This window comes from Macrobrachium rosenbergii, chromosome 53 (assembly GCF_040412425.1).
Source record: "Macrobrachium rosenbergii isolate ZJJX-2024 chromosome 53, ASM4041242v1, whole genome shotgun sequence".
NCBI lineage: Eukaryota > Metazoa > Arthropoda > Malacostraca > Decapoda > Palaemonidae > Macrobrachium > Macrobrachium rosenbergii.
Window position 1 is genome coordinate 12,860,324 of NC_089793.1, and position 24,848 is coordinate 12,885,171.

Below are 24,848 nucleotides of genomic sequence, written 5' to 3' on the forward strand. Positions count from 1 at the left end.
ACTTGCATAAAAAATGCTGTGTTATTTTGATTCTGTTTCCCTTCTAGGTACGGAAAGGCAACACCCCAGAAATGTGTTTCGTAAATCACGGTAATGCAAAGGAATTCCTTGGCGCCCGCCTTTGATATTTGCGCTGTGTGGAAGGAAGGTTAAAATGCGAGAGAGCTTGATCCCGCCCGATTTCTTCTCTCTCTCCGGTATCGGAAGAGGCTGTGGCCATTTTCCTGATGAAAGGAACGTCTCGGGAATATTGCAATACAAGGAATTTCCTCCAAAGCGAACAAGACACAAATCATTTTCGTTTCCGGTTTGGGGAATTTTCTCTGACGGCGGCAGAAGCTCAAATCAAAATCAGAAGCTCTAGTTTTTTGTTGGATTTTATTGGAATTTCATGTCTCAGTTATTTTAATCTAGTCGAAAAATATATGACTTACACACGGACATATATTCTGCTAGAATTTTCAGACTGTCTGGTGACATGTTAGCCTTGAGAATATTAGTATTATTTTAATCTAGTAAACAAGTATATGACTTACATAGGCACATATACATAGGCACATATATTCTCGTAGAATTTTCAGACTGTCTGATGACATGTTAACCTTGAGATCATTAGTAATGAGTCGTGAAGAAAGAGGTAAAGAATCAGAATTAATTTAATAAAGAAAAAAAATCGGTGCCTTTCAGCGAAGAGGTCTTTTGTAAACGCTCAAGAAAGTTTTTTTATGTTCAGCAAAATTTGTCCCTCAAGACACTATTGTGGATTTTCTCTTAGAGAACAATATTGGGTTGGGCGACTTTCCTTGAAAATACAAATGGCTCTGTTGACCCAAGCAGTTAATTAGGTGTTTCTTGTTATTCGACTGAATGTTGGAGGTCGCGGGCGGGTGGGGAGAGAGAGAGAGAGAGAAGAAAGAAGAGAAAGAAGAGAGAGAGACTTTACAACTAAGTGAATATTTTCTATCATGTAATTAAAAACAGGAGAACATCGACTAGGTAGTCCCCGCTCCACCGGTGAGAAATCCTTCATCAGACAGATTCTCTCTCTCTCTCTCTCTCTCTCTCTCTCTCTCTCTCTCTCTCTCTCTCTCTCAGGATATCAATGTCATCTTCTATATATATTCACACAAAGCATAAGCAACTCTTCGGATTATTTTGTTTACCTATAAAACTCACATATTTTCTAATTTTTTTTTTTGTAACTAGATTATTAATTAACCTCCACTCCGGGTAATGTAGTGGCACATACTTAACAGTATTCTGCTCCAAAATAAAAGTGACAGTCAATTAAGTCTGAAATCATTCAAATCAGGCGTTTGATTAGATTTATAATCGTAATTATGAAAACGACGCGATAATCGGAATGGAAGCTATTCGAGGCATTCCCGCCTGGCACTTCGGAAAAGGCACAAATTTTGTCCTGAATTGGCGATTCATAATGGAAATTGTTTCCTTTGTTCGACGTGTGAGCGAGACGCAGTGAGAGGGATTATAACTTCCAGCAATTATTTCTGTCTGATAAAGCTATTGGAACACATGCTTTGAACTTTTTCGATTTTCAATTTTCCCGTGTTTAAAGGTAGTGCGTTTTTTTTTTTCTCTCTCTCTCTCTCTCTTTTGTATTTCAGGTTTAAAAGGCTAGGTCTTTTAATACTTGAAGTTAACTATTTCGTTATTTTAATTGATATTTTCTGAATTTTTGTATCCGTACTTCCTTTTTTAACGTTTTTGTTTTACATTTTTATATATTTTTCCTTTAAGTCAAATATTTCATTGCACTTCGTCAGACACTGTTGTACATTGTTTTTAAATTTTAACAACATTCTGTTCGTTAGATTGCTGTCACTTGCTCCCTTTTAGGTGTCTCAAGTTTGCCCACGCTTCGGTACAAATGCTTTAATCCAGTGTATACTACCTGGTAGAAAAATGACTATTATTATTGAAAGCACCGCCATTGACTGTGTATTTGCCGAAGCACGAAAAGTTACCCCCTGTTGCTCTTCATCTCAGGTTCAGAAAATGAAGAGGATGATGAGGCATACTATTGACACGGAGCAATCGACGGCGATGTTTTGGGGGAGCGGGGCCGATGGAAGAAGAGATTAAAAAAGCCTTCGTTACCCCACTGGAAAATCGTCTATTGAAAAGACCTCTGGTGATGTGGGTAGTTGGATGAAGGGGTGTCGAATGACGAGGACCAGGGGGAGGGGGAAGATGTTTTGGGGGTGGGGGGCAAGGAAAGAGTTATTTAGACGTGGAAAATCGTCTATTGAAAAGACTTCTGGTGATGTGGATAGTTGGATGAAGGGGTGTCGAATGACGAGGACCAGGGGATGGGAAGGGGAGGAGGGAGATGTTGGGGGCAAGGAAAGAGTTATTTAGTCGAGGGCTTGAAGGGGAAAGTGCATATGGCGTTTAGGGTAATAAAGTGGATAATTTGGCGTGCCTGCATAAGTGCGCCTGGCAAGGCGAGGAGGGGGAATATGCAAGTCAATGAGTGCCTCTCCGCCCATCGTTGATTACACGTCTCGGAGTGAAGTGCCACCAAGAGCGAAAAGTCCTTTGCTGCTGGATATTATATATGTACTTTGTATCTATCTAGCTATATATATATATATATATATATATATATATATATATATATATATATATATATACACATATATACATATATATACACGCACGTATATATATTTTATGCCCCTGTTGAATATTAAGGCGCACTCAAATAAATCTTATGTATGTATACATGTTAATAACCTTGCTTCACCATCAAGAGAACCAATAACGATCCCATCAGAGTGGAAAAGGTTTAAGCCATTGTCCCAAAAAATTTGTTATGACCCTGTTGAATATTGAGCTGTGGTGCTGGTAACATCATCCCAAGACTTTGTGACCCCCAGAAGATTAACATATTCTACAGCCAACCTTTTCTAAGTGTGTGTGTGTATGTATGTATATATATATATATATATATATATATATATATATATATATATATATATATATATATATATATATATATATATATATATGACTTAATATATACTTCATCCCACGGGACCATTTTGAAATTACAGATATATATCTTGTAATTTCCTAAAATATCCAATGAATAAAATAATATAATAATATATATATATATATATATATATATATATATATATATATATATATATATATATATATATATATATATATATATATATATATATATATATATATATATATATATATATATATATATATATATATATACACAAGATGTATATAAATGTATGTATATGTATGATTATATATATATAATATATACACATATTACATATAATATACATAAACATACATAAATACATGCACTAACAAACTCTTTTTTTTTCTACATTAGAAAGGGTTGGGTGCTGACGATATTAATCTTCCGGGCGTCATCAAGTTTTCGGATGAGGTTACTAGCACCACAGCTCCTTAGTATTCAACAGGGCATAATAGATTTTTCGGGAAACTGGCCTAAACCATTTCCACTCAGGTGGGATCGTTATTGGTTCTCTTTCTGGTGAGGCACAATTATTAACGTATACCGTATGTATACACACATACATAGATTTTCTTCGGGGCACAGTTATTAACGTATATGCATACTCGTATAGATTTATTTAGAGGCACAATTAGTAACGTATATACTTAAAACATACATGGAGTTATTTATATGAGCACCTATATTTTTTCGTTTTCATTTTCTCTTTGCTTTCAAATTTAATTTTCTATCTTGATAGGTTGCTCACCTATTGTACGTGTAGTGTAGGTTTTCAGTTCTGAAAAAGTCGTGGGTTTGCATATTTAGATTTGACGTGGTATAAGAACAAAAGGTTCTGCTCCCAAGTTAGAAATTTAAATGTTGATGTAGGATTGCTTTTTTCATGATATGATTTCTTGTCTTGCACAGTTCAGCATGGACAAGGAAAGAAGAGGAATTGAACGTAAATATCTCTTCAATTAAGCAACTGGTCCGAAGCGAAGCTCCCTCTCCATCGATTCTTTGTCGAGAGCAGCACCAATTCGAAAAACAAATTGAAATCAAAGCCAGCTCGTCGTAACCTCTTCATTGAAAGTGTTGCCAATTTGGGAAACAAATTGATATTTGTTTTGTAAATCTTTTTTTCGCAGCGATTCTTTGTTTAGGAATCGTTTGCAGTTCGCAACTCCGAAAGGATGGTTTTCGGTTTTCCAAGTTCTCGGCCATTTACTTCCTGTGTGAGAGAGAGAGAGAGAGAGAGAGAGAGAGAGAGAGAGAGAGAGAGAGAGAGAGAGAGAAGTTTGTTAAGCCAAGTGAAAAGGAAGGATCCTGGGAAGGAGTTCTGTCTGGCGGAAAGCCAGGACTTGAGCTCCTATAGTGGTGAGTCTGAACCGTTCTTTAAAAAGTTGTCCAAAGAGGATTGCTTCATATACTTGACAGGCTGCTACAAGTACTTGTTAATGACGGTACTGAGAATTTATTATTATTAATATAATTATCTCTTGCTTGACTGGTTACAGCAAACGCATCGCCAAGAAAGCTTTAAGCAATGATTTAACTTGGCTTCTATAGCCTCACACCACAGTTGGCTTTGATGCCTCCCAAGGGGGTATTTGTCATAAGAGAGATCGTGACTTGGTAGTGATATATCGGAGTGTGCTTCCTTTGTTCGACTGAATGCAGCAACGATTTAATGTTGATAGTAATGGAAATATTTCGAAATACTCGATACTTTTGGAAAAAGAATTATATCTTGATTCGTCTTTTTTGGGAATAATTTTTTTGTTTTTAAGCAGGATTATATTACCTGTGTAGCGTAGACTGTCTTGTGTCTCATGGTGACCGTTATTGATTGTAAGATCGAAAGGTCAGGGGTGATATGGTGAGTTGTCATTGGTAAAGAAAGTTCATTAGCCGTTTACAGCGTATTTACGTTGAGACATTACTTCTTCTAAGGACAAAATCTTAGCATAAATGTTCAATGTGATATAATATTGATTGACTGAATGGTTCATACTGGGCTCTTTAGGAGTCGTTTTATATATGTAATTATTCCTAGCTTTCCTTTAGACCTTGTTAATAAAATCATTTCCTATGAGTAGACGCCAGTGTAAACATACCTTTGATGGCAAGCTGTATTTTTCGACTCTTGAAGAATTTTATATTTTTTACCTAACGTAACATAACTCAGGTTCTGCCATTATCAGTGGGTCGTAGTCGTAAAACCCCTTATTTTATTTACAACTCCTGAGCTTTCAGACTACTTCAAACTTGTCTTGGGATGACGTAGTCCAAATTGGAAGCTGTGTATCTAAAATATTTGGTAAAAAGATTTGATGCCCTAAGTTCTTTTCATCATCACAGTTATTGATGCTTTATATTTAAAATATTTTTTCTCTTTGAAAAGTTCCTAAACTTTGGAGGCCTTTTTCATTTGTATTCTTGCTAGATGGGGTTAAATCAGACTTCTTTCGACCTGTGACCCTGTGTTATCAGGTCTCTTGATCCTCTGGTGGCTTTTATCTCTTTTCTGCAGGAACTTTTTCAGTCACTGCCTCTATCCAGGACCCGTAACACCCGCCAGGCCACAGCTGCCTCCATTCAGCCAGGACATCAGTAGTTCTCGGATTATACGATTCAGTAACTTGAAAGCTCACCGTTTCTCTAGTCAGACCTCCACCTTTATTTAAGATTATCGCATCCTATTTTCTCTTTGCCTTACTCTTGTTTTCTAAAGGTTTTGGCTAGATGAAGGCGTTTTGTGACCCATCCTAGCTGCCTGTGTTTCAGAAAAAAGAAAGACATACTATTTGGTCGAACGATTTTGGAACACGTAAAAGACGAGAGCAGAACATTTCTCATTCTGGAAGAGAGTTTCGGAGACTTTCCCTACTTCACTTTGCACTGATTTCTGTAGTCTCCTTTTTTGTTTATTCAACTGACCTATTCCTATTTGAAGAGACAGGTCTATCGAGTCCTTCGGAAGTGGGTCTCTCTATTTGTTTGTGCTCTCTTTCTTTTTCGGTAAGGTTAGACGTAAAACGTTTGTCCTGTTATACGTATACAAACAAGCAATACTTATTCCTCTTTTAATTTTAGATTTCAAGTAGCGGAATTATTTTATTAATGTTCATTATACGAAACATAAATTGGGAAGGTTTGTTATGTATCTTTGTTCGTTTAGTACCAAGTGGACATAAGTACGAAAGCCCAGTGAAAATTTAAGACTTAATAATGGCTAGTTGGTAATCCTGTACTTTTATTTTTCCCAACATTTTTTCCTTACACGTCACTCGTGTTGACGGAATAAATTAAGAACATTCTAATTAAGTGCATGAAAAAATAATCATGAACCGGAATTCCAGGCATTCCCCCCCACGACCTGCATGCAAAAGTGTCTTTTGCAGCTGGTGTGTACAGTATATACTGTGTTTATATAAACATTCCGTATATACGTGCAGTTATTGGTCAGTTGTTTTCGAGTGGGCCCGTGCCTAAATTTCAGTGATGGGTTTGTATATGGTAGTTTCATGAAGCATTTTCTGCTTTGTTTTAGCTTTTTCATGCGCGAAGCTTTCAATTTTTTTTTTTTTTTTTTTTTTTTTGGTGCAGATGAAAATTTTGTTCTAAAAACATTTACATTCTGGCGCCGATGAAAACGCGAAAAATCTGTCAAAACGAGCGCTAGATTTCAGGAAATAGCTTGGTGATGTGATTTGAATAATTTTGCTGGACAGTTAGCGTGCTTTTCCCCCCTTCCCCTCCCCCTTTTTTTATCCTTACTCGATATTTTGTGAGTTTGATGTTTTAGGAAATATTCCAATTTAGATAACTCATGTTTTGCACTTTTGAGTTTGAGCCCTTTCTCGGCTGTTTTGAAATTTTAGTGCTATTTGTGGTATACAGTCTCTCTCTCTCTCTCTCTCTCTCTCTCTCTCTCTCTCTCTCTCTCTCTCTCTCTCTCTCTCTCTCTCTCTCAGTTCATTTCCCGCATCCAAGCCTTTAGGGCCTGCATGAACAAAGCTGAAAAGAGATAGTCTGCAAATGATTGTTGCTTTCAGGAAGTGTGATGACAAGCTTTTTCCATTGATAACGTTTATTAAACGCAAATAAAGATGGGTTTTCTTATATTTCGATTAAAACAGTTTTGAGAGATTTATTTTATGTAGGGTTTGGAAATTACTGTACTGGTCTAATCTTAGTTTTATTTCCAATTTGGTGTGTACATCTTGATTTATATTGATAACGTGATTGTAAAACATTTATAGGGTAATGTTTTAGTATAGTTCATATTGCAAACTTGTGTTTAAAATGAATGAGTCTTTTCATTAGTGGAGTTTTTTATGGTTTATATACATTTATAATTAGTTCTAAGTAAAAATAATCAGTTATAAGGCCTCCTTCCGTTTCCGCTATTTGAACGCATCCACTTTTCTCCTGATTTTCAAAGTAATATTGATGCGTAAAAATAAACTTTTCCTTCCATTTAACATTTTTTTTTAACTTTTTCATTAGTCTTGTCTAGGAAGAAAATAAAAGTTGCTTAAGTAAACCAAAGTATCGGAAGCCTTTGCAACAACATGTCTAATTAAAGGATTTTGCACCGCCATGCTCTCTCTCTCTCTCTCTCTCTCTCTCTCTCTCTCTCTCTCTCTCTCTCTCTCTCTCTCTCTCTCTTGACCAAGGAGGTTAGACCTTCCCCATCCCCCCCACCCTTTGCTATCTATTCCCTTCTTCCTCTCTATTTCTATCCGCCCCCATTCCCCCATCCTACTTTCTCTCACGTTGCTCCTTTTTTCCCATGTTTCTTCCTTTTCGGTTCTCTCTCTCTCTCTCTCTCTCTCTCTCTCTCTCTCTCTCTCTCTCTCTCTCTCTCTCTCTCTCTCTCTCTCGACCAAGGAGGTTAGACCTTCCCATCACCTCATGCTATCTCTTCCCTTCTTCCTCTCTATCTTCCCCATCTACTTTCTCTCGTTGCTCCTTTTTTTTTTTTCCCATGTTTCTTCCTTTCGGTTCTCTCTCTCTCTCTCTCTCTGTCTCTCTCTCTCTCTCTCTCTCTCTCTCTCTCTCTCTCTCTCTCTCTCTCTCTCATGTCTTCCTTAGCTTCCTCTATGTTTCCACCCGTCCTTTCTGCCCCTCTCCCTCCCTTTTTCTTCTCTCACATCCTTCCTATTCTCATCCCCCTTCCGGTTCCTTCTCGCCTCGTGCCTTTGGAGGTGAAATTCCTTCTGGTTTGGTTTATAGCATCGTGAGGTTGCCTTCTTGTGGTACTTCCGCTGCTTCGAGAGGCTGTTTGGGAACTGAGGTATGCATGCGTCCAGATGAGCGCCGTACCGGTATTGATAATGTAGTGGGTAATTTTGAGAGAGACTCTCTCTCTCTCTCTCTCTCTCTCTCTCTCTCTCTCTCTCTCTCTCTCTCTCTCTCTCTCTCTCTCTCGGTCCAATTATTGCAAAGAGGGCGTAACCGGTATTTTCGTACATATATGAAAACCAGTGGTTTTTCATGAATATGAAAAGCCCGGAGAACCAATCTTGAATAAAAGACAGTCCGAAATTATTTCATCAGCATACGGGACGTAATATATTGAAAGGATGAAATTGAAATGCTTTCAATGTGAATGCATGTCTGAATATAAAGCGATGGGTTTAGTCATATAAATGTTGATGAGGCAGTCTTTTTATTTTTATTTTTATTATTATTATTATTTTTATGATTTTTTATTATAGTTTTCGTCAGGGGGTATTATATTTTGTTTCGACATTGATGGTAATGTGAAATGAAGAGATTCGTAGCTCGAAATAAATGTAATCGGAACCAGTCTTTTGTGGTGGATTAGTAATCCCCAATCTACAGGCAGTAATCCCTCGCTCTCTGTTACATCAAGCAAGTTTATTCATTTCGGTAAAATCTCTCTCCCTCACTTTGTTCGACATTTTAATTTCCTTTAAATTCTCATTTAATGCTGTGCATTAAAGAGGGTGAAATGGTGAATAGGTGTGCTTTAGCCCCAATGAACATAATATTGATTTTTATTGCTCATGAGGTAGGCTAATTAACAGTGTTTTCTTTGATGTTTGGCTTTGGGGGAGATAAGTATGCTTATGTATTTGCTATTTGTACGCAGTTATATTAGTCGTATCTTTGTTCGTCCGCATTTTCGTTTTCATGATTCTTTTTTGCTCGTTTGACAAATGGGTATTCTGTTATGTGAAGTCCTTCTCATGTAGTTGCTGCGGCTGCTGTAATGCGATACAAAGCTAAACAAGAAAATATAACATGATTTTTTTGTTGTTGCTTATATCCAACTAACATTTCTATTATTACAAGTTTAATTGACCTCCGAGCGTCTAATATTAATAATATTGATACTAATAACGGGTATAATTTATCTAGTTAAGATGTATTTGTGGTGTTGATACAATCATGATTAATTTTTGGGGGGATTAGATGTAATTGTGTTGTTGATAACATCGCAATAAATTTTTATGGTTAAGATGTATTCGTGTTGTTGATAACATCGTAATTAGTAACGTTGATGGCTCAAGTCTTCCTCTGCACCGTCTTTGTTTTCGAGGCCGTGATTAGGAGGCCATGAAGAAATTCCATGAAGCTCCACGGGGCGTTTATTTGGATGATGTCGGGGGCTGGGGGAGGGAGGGAGGTACCTCAGATCCTCGTCATGCCTTTGATGGATCTCATTGGAGGATGCAGCAGCCTCCTTCAGTGGAAAGAGGAATGGGAAAGAAAAAGCTGGACGGGACGAAAGAAAGGAAAAATAAAAAAAGATAAGAAGAACAAAACGAGCGAAGTTGAAAAAGCGAGTCAAAGCCTGTCTGCAGCTTTCGGAGGCTCTTTCTGCCTGAAATCAAGGCTCATTTTTATTTTTATGTTTATTTTTTTACTCTTAAAGGATAAAAGAAGCACTCTGCAATATATATGCCTCTGGTCGACATCATCATCATCATCATCATCATCGCCGTCACTACCCCGACAGTTCTCATTATCAATATTTTCTGTGCTGGCGCGAATCTTAAATGAATAATGAATTGCCCAACAAATTTACTGATGCAGACTTGTCCATTTTATTTATATATGTAATTATATATATATTATACATATATATATATATATGTGTGTGTGTGTATATATATATATATATCTGTATATATATGGTTATATATATTTATATTGTATGTAAAACCGTTTTGTAATATGGTGACCTCCTGTTTGTGGTAATGTATTCATTCAGATTACCTCATTGTTCACTGCGACGTTTGTATGTATATTGGCAATCATCTTCAAAGCGGGACAGAATGAACGCGTATAAAGATCCATTTACCCGAGGAGCAGCAACAGCAATGAAATCATCACTCGCCATTAAATCACCTCACGTTAATCAGAATTAAGGAAATGGCTTCATCACAAGCAGAGGGACAGACCCTAATTCATCCCATATTGCGTTGCAGTGCTCTGCTCTGATTGCATTTTTCCTCCGTATTGGTTCGTTGATGTTTTATAAAAGAGAGAGAGAGAGAGAGAGAGATAGTATTTGTTTGTGTATTTGGTTTACAAATGCATGATTTCATACTGTTTTAAATCGTTTAAATTTAGTTAATTCCATTTGACTTTCGGTGTGATTGGTTCAAATAATTAGAAGCATTTAGGCAATTAATCTTTTCGCTTTTAGTGATCATTTTTCTTGAAGAAGCAGAAGAATTTGAATAAAGTGCTGTTTTTTTTAATTAGTGTTGTTATAGTAATGAAAGGGGGTGAGGGGTGGGGATGGGGTCTGAAGAGAAGCAGGAAACTCGGTCTCTTGAGATGGAGAAAAATGCAGAAGCTCCGACGTCGCTAAGTGATCAAACTTGCAGCCCTTTCCTCTAATAACTTTGAAGTTTATAGAAATACGAAAGTTGGGTGACACAAAGACACCTAAAAATAAAAATAAAATAAAAAAAAAGGAGTTTGGAAAACTTTCCTTTCCACAATATTTCAATACGTCGCCCCTCCAAGTTTTACATGAAAAGAGGACGAAAACTTCCACAGGGTTTGTCGGCAGAAGAAGGAACGGGAAAAAGACGAGAATAACTCAACAACGCACACTGATAATGATGTGCGATTCAAATGGCATCGTACCTTACATAGTGCTTAGGATTTATAAAAGGAAAATAATCTAGATGTTATAAAGTTAAGCATATTTTAGTTTAACCAGACCACTGAGCTGATTAACAGCTCTACTAGGGCTGGCCCGAAGGATTAGATTTATTTTACGTTGCCAAGAACCAACTGGTTACCTAGCAGCGGGACCTACAGCTTATTGTGGGATCCGAACCACATTATGACGAGAAATGAATTTCTATCACCAGAAATAAATTCCTCTAATTCTTCAGTTGCCGGTAGGAAAGTCGAACGCTGGGCCAACAGCGTGCTAGGCAACAGCTCTGCCCACCCTCCCGACGAAGAACTACATGTCATAAATGAAGAGTAGAAATGGTTGAGGGCACAAAACCTCACAAGTAATTTCTGTACTACTCTTTACTGGTTAGTTTTATCTTCTTGAGGAAAATAGGAGATAAATAGTTTTAGAAAGAAAAACTATGAGGAGTAGATAAAGCCAATCCTTGCTTTCCTTTCTTTACCCTTTGGTGGCCCAGAGGTAACCTGTCATTAAATGCATCGTTGTTAATTCCTTCTGCTGTATAATGCTTGTGTTCATGTATTTTTACTAGATTATAAAATGCCTTTGTCGACAGTAAATGTTGAAGGAAATAATACCAGTTATTAGGTTTAGTTTTATACTTGATAATAAAACGCCTTTGTCGACAGTAAATGTTGAAGGAAACAATACCAGTTATTAGGTTTAGTTTTATTTTAGCCCACGTTTGCCGCTTTATTGTCTCGCTGCTTTAGAAAGATCAGCATTACGCCGTAAGCTTTTCAACGCCGAGTCAGGCACAGCCACAGCTCGTAAACAAGCACAAAGCACACACAGACAAATACGTTTTCCCAATACCGGATTCCAATAGGACCCGGGATGCAAACACTTGACACTTCTCAATACTGTTATTTCTCTTGTGAGGGGTTAAACATGCCGTCTGTTAAAGGGGGAATGTGTAGGGGGGGGAAGAGGTGGGAGAGTGGGGATTGCATGGTGGAAGGACCGAGGTGTGGTTGAAAGGGAAAAATGGACTTTTCTGTCTTTATCTCTTGGCAGTTATTATTATTATTATTATTATTATTATTATTATTATTATTATTATTATTATTATTATTAGCTCGTATGATGCAGCCATCCTTTTTAACAGGACATGTTTAGAGAGGTCTTCTTCTTCTTCTTCTTCTTCTTCTTCTTCTTCTTCTTCTTCTTCTTCTTCTTCTTCTGTATTATTATTATTATTATTATTGTGTAGAATAGTTTGAAAAAGTGGTGTAGAATAGTTTAGAAACTCTCCTCTCTCTCTCTCTCTCTCTCTCTCTCTCTCTCTCTCTCTCTCTCTCTCTCTCTCTCTCTGTGTGACCCTGCATCCCTTTCTCTCTGTCTCACGTTCCCTTTTCAGCATTTTACAAAAGTGAGGGTCCGACCAATCAGCGCTTTCAATATTGTGTTAAATTGCAATATATTGGCCGCAGTAGTGTTGCGTAGAGCTAGAATAACTGGGTGCCATGCCTAAGAGAGAGAGAAAGAGAAGAAAGAAGAAGAAGAAGAAGAGAGAGAGAGAGTTGAGAGGGAGAGGAGGGCATGCTGTTCAAAGTGCCTTTTTTCTATAATCCACGTTGATATTTTTTCCTCCTTGCTTCTATTGCAATTGAATTTGCATTGGTTATTTCCTTTGTTCCTTCCTTTGAACTATTTTTTGAATTGATTGTATTCCCTCTTTTATATACACACACATATGTATATATTATATATATATATATATATATATATATATATATATATATATATATATATATATATATATATATATATATATATATATATATACACACACATAGTATTGTCTGTGTGCGTTTTGTATACACGTTTTTCATGTGTGTTGAATTTTCTTGTATTTTAAATTGTTATTGCTTACGTATCGTATCTTTCAAAGAGCCTAACAAATTAAATGCCCGTTTTTCTCTGAAACCTTTGTAAATTTATTCCCACCGTTTCTTTTTTTTTTTTAATAAAATTCCTAAAAACCTAGTAATACATTGACTGTATATAATTACTTTTATAAAATCCTAACAGATATATTGACGTTATTTCTGTGAAGCATTTCAGGTCGCCACTAACGATCAGTTACACCTGCGCAGTCGGCCTGTGCAGGCATAACTGCACAGGTATAACTGAACGTTAGTGGCGGCCTAAGGATGTATTGACTCGTCTGTAAAATCATTACAAATTTACTGCATTTTAATCAATAGAATCCTTACGAATCATTGCCCTTGTTTTTACTAGACTTAGTAATGTTTTAACCTCGTTACTGTGAAACCATAAAAAATGTCTTGCCTTCAAGTAACTTTTTAAATAATATAGGAATAAGCAAGCAATTGAATTTTGGTATAAGCTGCTATGGATTCACACCATTCCGAAGTAACCGGAAGCTGCCTAAAAGGACGGAAATGGGAAGCCGTTTAGTGGCGTGGCTTGTGGAGGTTTTTTGTTGGGGGGCTGTTATTATACTTTCTCAGAACATTAGCGCATGGACACTATTGAAGTTTACGGCCGGTTGTCTGTAATTCTGGCGTTTTACTTGCCGTCATGTTGTCTTTTAACTAGGTTGTTAAGCAATGCTTTGCAAACAGATTTATCATTAATCGTCTTTACTTTTATAAGTAAACCTCTCTCTCTCTCTCTCTCTCTCTCTCTCTCTCTCTCTCTCTCTCTCTCTCTCTCTCTCTCTCTTGACAGTATTTGTATAATGTAAACTTTTCAGGCAGCTAAGTATCATTCGGAACGTTCTTTCAAAATGTCTGCAGTATCCCAAAACATTGTATTTCCTCTTTTGGCCAGTCGTTACAATCATAAAATGGACCGTCTTTTGAAGATGTCCCCTGTGGCAGACAGTCTTCCATAACCTTTATTTCAGTAGCGAACTTGCGTGTTTCACTTGTTTCCGAGTTCGTAAGTTGATTCGTAGTCTTTGATTTGTTGCACCCACATTCTTATGGTTTAGACGTCATATGCTTGGTCCTGCTGTGTCAGCAGTCACTTTGCCCCTTGAGATGTACTGTAAATATGAGGAACAGTTAACCTTAACGTATTGTAGATGTTGAAGATGTTGGTTGAAAGTGGCTGCAATATCTCAGAGAACCCCCGGCTCGTTTGCCTTTAATGTATTGAAATTGTTCGTCTTTTCACATGTTTACCAACGTGGGGAGGGTGGGGGAGGGGCGGTCGTGTCGTCAGTGCACCTCATGCGGTGCACTGTAGGCATTACTTGAGGTTCTTTGCAGCGTCCCTTCGGCCCCTAGCTGCAACCCACTTCGTTCCTTTTACTGTACCTCCTTTCATATTCTCTTTCTTCCATCTTACTTTCCACCCTCTCCTAACAATTGATTCATAGTGTAACTACGAGGTTTTCAAGTTACACGTTTCAAACCTTTTATCGTCAATTTCAGTTTCAGCGCTGAATAACTTCATAGGTCCCAGTGCCTGGCCTTTGGGCTAAATTCTGTATTCAGTTCAATTCACGTGTTTACTTACTGTCGACGATGATAACATTTTCTGTAGGATCAGCTGTGGTCTTGCCAGTATGTGACTACGGTGACCGTCTGATCGTTAGACGTCGCCTTCATATGATCAGTGTATGGCGACTAATTCTGTGATTATGGATTTAGCAACGATATCTTTGGTATTTTATATAGATAGCAAACGGAACCATGAAGTTTAAGGGATAGAATATTGTACTAACAAAAGAAAATTTTATTTATTTATTTATTTCCATTTAGTTCCTGTTCGTTCTTTCACACGTCCAGTTTACTAGGTTCCAACACTGCTTGTTGCCTAAGAATGTGTTATCACTAGAAATGGCTTCTACTTTCGGGTTATGAGGTTGCATTTCGTTAGCCGTCAGCAGAACAAGTAAACACAAAGCATGATTAGTCCCGACTTGGCTTGAATGAGCGCCAGTAGTATTTTGAGTCCGTACATTGTAGCTCGTGAATTATTTTGAGCGCTGTGGCACGGAATTAGCTGTGCTTCTTTTAATGTTCAGTGTTTGCTTTGTTACGTTTTGGATTTTTCCCTCGTCTTTTGGCATACCTCTGTATATTCGCTCTTCGTATTCCTTTTGTTCCTCTTGGATGCTTGAATGAAAGCATGGTAATCAATTCTAAAACAGCCATTGTAATATTCATGGTGCTGTCATGATGTCCGCGATCTTGTTTACGAGATTGATTATAAACCTTTTCCTTTTAAAAATTTTTTTTTTTTTTTTTGGTGGTATGTTTGAAAGATGTGATTTTATTTTGAGGTGGTGGTGGTGGGAAGAGGCGCCAATCAGTTTTTTTTTTTTTTTAATATTTTAACCGTCCCTTTCCAGGAAGTTATTTAACCGTACAATAAGCTGTCATTCTGTGGAACATCGCTGAGATGGAAGAATGCTTTAGCCTATTCTTTTTTCCAACAGCATTAATTTATATAGTCCGGTTACAAGATTCTTGTAAATGGCAACACATTTGGTAACATTACTGTAGGCGTAAAGCTGCAGTGTGGATGGAATTGAAGTTTTATATTTTCTTACAGTGTTTCAATTATCTATTATGTCAAGAATGGAAAGACTCATTCGGTGTGTATCCCCGTCATTTTTACTGGGAACTTCCAGTTAATGATCTTACTAACTGTTAATTGCTGGGAGAATTTTTTGAATCAGCTGATTATATTATATATATATATATGATATATATATATATATATATATATATATATATATATATATATATATATATATATATATATATATATATATATATATATATATATATAGGTGTGGGGTGCATGCCTGCATATGTGCGGGTATAACAGTAGCGCAATTGTGTATATACTGTTTGTGTTTAATAGTTAAGACTATGCCAGATATACATTTTCGTCACATGTGCTCCTTAGCCCTCTTGAGTCGGTTCGGTTTCTAGCAGGTATTTTGGGATGAGCTTTCTGGCTGGCTACTACAGTTAGCTATCAACCAGGTACATAGTTCACCATCTTAAGTCAAAAGAAGCACTGTAGATTTTTCAGCAAACGGTCAAAATGGCCCCCCTCCTTTCCCTGGATCGAACCCGCGGCTGTCTCTGTCTCTTATCTGTGTGGTGATTACGTGTGGTCGTGTGTTTTTTATTTTATGACTCCTCGCTTTATAAACCGTACCACTAACTCTGGCCTTGGGAAAATAAGCTATTACTCAGAGTAATAGTATTGTTAAAGCCGTCGTCGTGTGGAATACGTGTTTGGAAATAATGCAGAGTAAGGAAATTCAATCTCACATCTTCACATGAATTTTTCCAGGCAGTTTTCTTGTCGGAACTGCCCGCGCGGAATACTAACAAACTCGACTAGAACTTCCCTTGCTTATTTTATGGATATCATCCTGTGCCTTATCCCGAGTAAGCCTTGGCTCCACGGTTAGGGCGTTAGCTGTTCTCACTTTTGTGTTCTCTTCTGGATTGCTTATTTTCATGTGTATTCATTTGCACGTTAATATGTTTTTATTTTTTATTTATATGAGCTCGACTTTGCTTTGTCGGTAATATGCGTCAACTATCATGAAGTTCTATTATTTTTAGATTTTGTTCTTAGTAAGAACAAAGCGTTGCATAGAATAATGATGTTAAGCCCCTCTCTCTCTCTCTCTCTCTCTCTCTCTCTCTCTCTCTCTCTCTCTCTCTCTCTCTCTCTCTCTCTCTCTCTCTCCAGTTTTACCTTATTTTTGTACTTAAGTCGCTCGTCACGTCCACGTTCTTTTTGCGTTGCTCAGCGACTTCAATTCCCTTCTTTATGCGGCTTTTACCCTCGCACGTTTCCCCCACACCCCTGGTGGAAATCCAAAAGAGAGAGGGGAAGGGTAAGGGTAGGGGGTAGGGAGGCGGATATCTTTTAGCTGGTGGGAAATCCTTGCCTTATTGGTTCAAGGGGGGAAAAAATAATCATTCGAAAGAGAAAGCATGAGAGAATAAACGTTGGCCGGTTACGTGCTGGAAGAAGTGGAGGATCATCTGATTGAGAGAGAGAGAGAGAGAGAGAGAGAGAGAGAGAGAGAGAGAGGATAGCAAATGGTTTTTGAGACAAAGAAATTGTGCATTACTGATTTAATAATGAGTCGTTTCACGATCTGAGCACTGCGCAACCAACTCCATTAAAGTATATTTTATTATTTATCATAATGCTTCATAGGTTAATGAATTGGCGAGATTATTTGTATTTTATGATTTGAATTTTGACATTAATTATTAGAGGAATGATAATTTATTTTCAACCCTTGGTAACAAATTAGGCTGTCATAACTTGCTTAATTAGATGGCCCCCATGTCAACATGTAAATGTGCATTATTCTTTAGTTGATAGATAATAATCAAACGTGCCCTGTGGGATGCCGTGACTTTTTTCATATCGTCCCCATATTACACAATATTGTAATTTATAGGTATGGAATATGAACTTGTATAAAGTTTTTATATCACCTGATATTTAATTTTTAGAAAGTATATGATGGCAATGTATAGCCACTTTTCTCTTCACTATTTATATTCCTTCCCTCCTTTCTGTCTCTTTCTTTCCTTACCATTCTGCATTAGAATGACACCAAAATTTTAATCCAATATGAAAAATAGTCTGGCCTGGAATGTTAAAAAAGAAAGATCGCTAAACCCAAAGTGGCTATCGAGAGATGAGTGCATCATATTGTATATTTGTGCTATGTGTACTATTTTATGTACTGTATTTATAGATAGATAAGTTATACATTAGTTTAGAAAATCTACGGATCAGGGGTGCCTGTTTTCATTAGGAATGTTCAAAGTATATTTTTACAGTTAAATGATCCAGTATGTTGGGAAATTGTCAAATCATGCATTGGCAAGGAATACCCAAATGAATGCGTTTTCCCGAATTCACCCAGATCAGTCCGTTCGTTCTGGAAAGGTTTTGTAGAAAACACGCCATTTAATTAGCTCAGATAATCCCGTCTATCTAGCAGCATGTCTCGTAAACAATGATGTGATCTCATCATTTCGCCACGCCTATGTATAGGTACTATTACAATTGTTTTAGGGAAAGAAACTTCCATTCGTGAAGATAAATATTATTTAGTTTAGCCAAGTACTTAACATTAATGCCATGAAGTGCGAGTCATGGCTAGGAATAATTTTGACGCCTCTCTCTCTCTCTCTCTCTCTCTCTCTCTCTCTCTCTCTCTCTCTCTCTCTCTCTCTCTCTCTGGCACCTCGTATCCAATGTTAACGTCACATCTGACACCATTTTTCTCGTAATAATTGATACAAACAGTGGCCCAATGCAAATAGGGGATTTTCACTCCGTCGTAATCCCCATGCCGATGGTGGTAAACCTGTTAAATGTAATTCTCTCTCTCTCTCTCTCTCTCTCTCTCTCTCTCTCTCTCTCTCTCTCTCTCTCTCTCTCTCTCTCTGCCAAAATTTGGTTAAACTGACTTGATTGGACGTATGCCTTTTGATGCCCCTGTCCGAAATTGGCTCTTGATTGTATAGTCCGCGCTGATTTCTAGCAAAGAAGCGCCGGCGAGAGTGGGAATGAAATTTTTACTGTCATTTTTTTTTTTATATTCATTCGCACATTCGCTGAAATATTCACGCCTCAGAGTAATGAAATGGATGTATGAATCTTGCGGCAAAGTTGTGGCGTATGTATGAATGATTCAATTGCGTATATATTTTCGTTTGCTTAGAAATGCATGTGGGCAGATTGTGTCCATTGATCGTAAAAAATGTAGATAATTTTGGTGCTTAGAGTCTGGGGGTATAATTTTGCTAGCTCCTTGCCCTTTTCTATATTGAGTACGACCCATCACAGTCGACTAACTTTGAGGCAAATGACTGTCGAAGGTGTGGTCGTATGGGTCAACTGTGTCATAACCACTACGACCTAATATGTTTTAAACAAGACAAATGAAATTAAAACCACAATTTTGAAATTCTGTGGATGGATAAACGCGATATTTAATTCGTGTAAAAATAACCACGTATTGTTCTTGTAGAAATTATTGATCAACTATCAGACGCGGAATAATTCTTGCTCAGTGTTGGATTAGTAGTGCATTCCATTGTGTATTTACCCTCATGTGTTTTCATAAACATACACATGCATATTCACATAAATTTTAGGTTTATATTTGTTTGATTGATCAGTAAAGGCAGATGTAGGATGTGAAAAACTTTTGAGAAAACTCGTATTATTCCAGGAAAAAATGCAGAGGAATTCTAGATCACAATTTTTTTATTACGTATACCCGCATGTGTGTATATATGTATGTGTGTATGTATGTACCCACATGAGGATATACATAAAAAAATAGTCTTAGATTCCTCTACATTCATGTTATAGCTTTGCTATATATATATATATATATTTGCTATATATATATATATATATATATATATATATATATATATATATATATATACATATACATACAGTATATACACACACACACACACCTGAACCATATGACTAATTGGATGTTGTGCAGTTTTTCACGTGTGATTCAGTTTTTTGTGAACTCATTCAGAGTAGTAATGAACCCATCTAACCCGTAATGAAATGCATTAAAAGAGTTGTCAGTAGCTCAGTGGAAGTGACATGGGAAATGAACAGGTCGCGGAACGCAACCTGGACATTTTCACGACCTCGAAACCAGTAATGGGTCACACCTGTTATTGGTTCAAAGAACTTTAGCGCTGTCCGGTAGGGAGACGTATTGGATTTTCTCTCTCTCTCTCTCTCTCTCTCTCTCTCTCTCTCTCTCTCTCTCTCTCTCTCTCTCTCTCTCTCTCTCTTTGTGGCGGAGGGGGGATATACAGACCGGGGATTGTTCTCTTGTTTTGCACGCAGTATTTTTTTAGGGTTTAATTACCTTCACTCGCCTAGCATTGCCTTCTGATTTCTTTTACTTTATCGAAGTATTTTTCTTGCACTATTTTTAATTCAGGGCGTTAGTAATTGTTACTGCACAGCTTCTAAATTTTAACATTCATCGATACATCACATGTACACAACATTTCGTTTATTTAATGTTTATATATGTAAACTGTGATTTTTCATGGAAAATGGGTTATATTGATGAGGGCTTTGTCTTGATATTCTAAAAAAAAATAAAAAATAAAAAAGTGGGCCCTTTGTTTCTGTAACGTCCAGTACACCATCAGGTTCGCGTACGTTATCTTGGTTGTCCTCGACGCTGCCAAAGATTCCGATTGTCCATCAAGTGTTTCCTCCCATTTCCTTCCTGTGATTCAATTTTGTCGACAGTTCCTGATGACATAAGCGCTTGCTTATGAGTTTACACGGTCATAACTGTCTGTGGCATATATACAAGGATATTCGCGAGCTTCTATTGAGCATTGGCTTGGTGTATTCATGGAGTTTCGTTTGGTTTTTCGTAAGTTTAGTGTTGCGTAACCTTGCTATATCGTATAGGATGATACTAAATACTGTTTAGGGTATTCCTATTCTCTAAATTTGTAATTAAGTGGGAAATTCCTTTATGCAGTAAATCTTCACTGCAAACACTGTGTTAATAATGGAATATCTCGAAGGGTCACAAAGAAAACTGTGAGTAACTGGCGCCTTTCCAATCTTTTTTTAAGTGGATGCTTCATTGTTTATTGGGAAAACCTGGAGTGTCTTAAAACTGATTTCCACTATGAAGTTGAAATGGAAAGTGTATGCTAATTGTCAGGGAAAGATCATAACGTAAATGTGATATAATGTATGATATTACGTATTGATTGGCAAATTTTATAATGTATGATATAATGTATTGATTGGAAAATGTAAGCGAATGTATCATCATCATTATTATTTATTATTATTATTATTATTATTATTATTATTATTGTTATTATTATTATTATTATTATTATTATTATTATTATTATTATTATTATGGGACACACCGAAACTTGTCATCAACTAACTTTGCAATTTTTTGCACTTGAAAAATAAGAAATATTGTTGGATGATGAAGCAATATAATTTTTTTATTAAAAGTGAATAATATAATTTTTAAGAAACTTAGGAAAACATTTTTGATAGGCAATGCTTATTAAAACCATAAGGTGTGTTTTTCATAATTAATCTGGTGTAGTTCTATGAACAGATATTTCTGCTTTAAGAGAATCCAAAATTAGATTCCGGACACCGAGAGGGAGCAGGTATTAACTCGGGTTTTAAACGGTTTCGAAAATTGCTGGTGAAAATGTGCATGGCATTTGTTTTTCGGAATGAAAGTGATACCAATATGAAAGAAACCATGTTTTATTCGACACACGATATTACTCTTTTCCCGACTGAAGTTATTTCGTTTCACGAACGATCCCTGCGTAGTGCTCTCTCTCTCTCTCTCTCTCTCTCCTCTCTCTCTCTCTCTCTCTCTCTCTCTCTCTCTCTCTCTCTCTCAACCCTGCTAAAAAGCTAATCTTTTCTTGCATGGGAGAAACTTTCTTAATCTCAGCTAAGGTAGTGTGTTGTCAGGCGACTTTTTTTCTTTTATTGGTGAAGTGTAACATCAGATAAAAAACTTGAGTCACATTACTTTATTATTGTCTTGCCAAAGGGGAAGCGGAAGAGGGCAAGATATATCGCTGTATTAATTAATGTATATTGAGGCGCCGAAAGGGTTAGTGATTTTTTTATAGTATGCGATTTATTTAACCAGGAGCGTCGTCTTTTTAGAGATCATAAGTTATTTATTGTAAGTTTCACCTTGTTGCCATTTTCATGTACCATTATTATTAATCTTTTTTTTATTTTTTATTTTCACGTCGTTCAGATTCATCAGCAAGAACTGTTATATTTCTCAGATGAACCTCCCCCCCCTTTCCGTAAGGGGAAAGTGGGGCCGGGGGGGGGCCCCGGTTAGTGCCGTCAGTGCACCTTATGCGGTGCACTGTAGGCATTACTCGGGCTCTTTGCCCCGTCCCTTCGGCCCCTAGCTGCAACCCCTTTTATTCCTTTTGCTGTACATCTGTTCTTATTCTCTTTCTCCGTCTTACTTTCCACCCTCTTCTAACAGTTGTTGTATAGTGCAACTGCGAGTTTTTCCTCCTGTTGCACCTTTCAAACTTTTCGACTGTCAGTTTCCCTTCCAGCGCTGAATGACCTCATGGGTCCCAGCGCTTGGCCTTCGGCCAAAATTCTATATTCCACTCCATTTCATTCCAGATGGATCCCAGGAGTCGAGAACCCTCGCATTGTTTACAGCGAGACAGGCTCAGCACGTTTCGAGAAAGCAGAAGTATTCTGTTTTCTTACCGAAAACTTGATTATGTTTGGAATGATGAAATGCGAAGCCATATTTGTTAACAAATTGAAATGAACGAAAGGAAATGTCAGGAGGGAGGCAGCAGGGTTTGGTTCACAGTCACCGGCAGCTCCCATTGAGCCACGTATCGTGCAAATATTTGAGGCTGTCGTGTTTGCATGGAATGTATTGGGAGGAGGCATTCAGCTTTCTTGCGCAGGTATATTAAATGTAAATTCGCCTTACCAGCAGGGATGGGTTCAAGTTACGCGTGCCAGTGCTTGTGGACAAGTACCAGTGTTGAAGAAATTTACCAGTACAAGAATATTACTGGTACATATTTCGGGTGCAAGTGACCAGAAGATTTTATAAGTATAATTATTTTCATTATGCACACATACACACACACACACACACACACACACACACACACACACACACACATACACATTATATATATATATATATATATATATATATATATATATATATATATAATTCTCTCTCTCTCTCTCTCTCTCTCTCTCTCTCTCTCTCTCTCTCTCTCTCTCTCTCTCTCTCTCTCTCTCTCTCTCCCATGGAAGAAAAGTGAAAATTGTTGCAATGCAGTTCAAATGGCACTTTATATCCATTTTCTGTAACTGACTGGGAAGAGGAAGAAGAAAATTCTTCCATCTCTCAAACCTATTTCAGTCGAATAGGTATAGAAAGGATGCCCATGTTAAGGGGGAATTTTAATAAGAAATTATTGTGTGTATCAGCTGTCGATTAACATAAGTATTTTTACGGTAGTTTTGAGCCGAACGAAATGATAAGGCACTCGTGTTTCACTGGAAGTTGTGTAGATTCGTAACACACACACACACACACACACACACACACACACGTATATGTGTGTGTGTGTGATTTTGGAAGGAAAATATTTGCAGGCCTGTATGAGTCTGCAAAGTTTGCCAGCGGTTGCAAAATTAACAAATGGATTTGCTAATTTTGCCCCGAGCAATTTCTGCTTTAACCATTCCTTCAGGAAATATTAACCATCTGTCTCATAGTCGACGAGTGGTTCTTGCTTTCTCTTCCTTTTATCATCATCTCCTTCCGTTTTTTTTTTTTCTTTTTGCTTCTCCCGTCATTCCCCCACACCCCATCATTGTTGGGCATTTTTTGTATTAGTTGGGCAGTCATCTTTGTATACTGAAACAAGTAAATACCTTATGTCATTAGGTATTTTTTTTAGTTTATTTGGATTAAGCTGGCCTTATGCTGACTGGCGCTCCTCCTTTTGTAGCTCGTGGCGGGTAATATTGGTTTATGAAGAATAGCTGCTGTAAACCTCATGATGGAGTAATGGAGAGGGAGTCACCACTCCCCTTTTAATATTATAAATCTTTATCACTGTCCTCTAAAGTTATTAGTAGTGATTATAGTGTTAAGGAAAAGTGGATAACCTTTTTATTTGATTGCGCGATATCGCCATCTCCTTTTAATTGCTGATATAATTATAGCAATACAGAAACGGTTATGACTGTTTATACTTTAATTTAAGCATGTACTTGTCCTCTCGATTGTTATATATATATATATATATATATATATATATATATATATATAGTTACATAGTTGCAAAAGTATATCGGGGAAAACTATGATGTCCGAGAGACTGCAAAAAAAAAAAAAAAAAAAAAAATCAAGTTGATAAAAACAAGAAATCCGAAGCTTGAGAAGAATTTCATTCGGTTCATGTTCTTCAGGGCAATAAATCTTCAAGGTGGGATTCTTGAAATAAATCACCTTAGCAGCAAATAAAAGAAGCAGGTGGGAGGAAGGAGAAGGGAGGGGTTGGGGACAACTAAGGGAGGGAGGGAGGTGGGAGTGAAAGAGAAGCCGAGGCTTTTCCCCATTTTACCCCTCCCTCGTAACTTTATCACGTAAGGTAAATGACTGCAAATGGCATCTGTTCCCTGTCGAGTTGCTGGCGAGGTATTTTCCTCTTAACCTTTTTCTTTCGGGGGAGGTCGGTTTGTCTGGAAGGGACAGGGAAAGAGGTGTGGGGGCATTGTGAGAGAAAGGGAGGGGAAGAGTTGTTGGGGGTGTCACAGGAGAGAGGGGGGAGTAGGTTTGGTGGGGAGAGGAAAATATTCTTTCTACTGCAGAATTTCAGATGTGCCTTTGGGAGCCTCTCGGCAGTATGTTGTAGTCTTATCTTGAGCAGTTAGCATAAAACTTGAAGACGCATATTTTAAGAGAGAGAGAGAGAGAGAGAGAGAGAGAGAGAGAGAGAGAGAGAGAGAGAGGAGAGAGAGAGAGAGAGAGGAGAGAGGGGGACTTCATCTTCATTTTGAAAATTAATTGGTTTCACTCGT

General features: G+C 37.4%; 1 protein-coding gene across 10 annotated transcripts in view; it reads left to right on the forward strand.

Annotated features, from left to right (window-relative positions):
- The window catches only part of homer (protein), a 351,701-nt gene that overhangs the window by 112,690 nt on the left and 214,163 nt on the right, over window positions 1-24,848 (forward strand). The window lies entirely within an intron of this gene.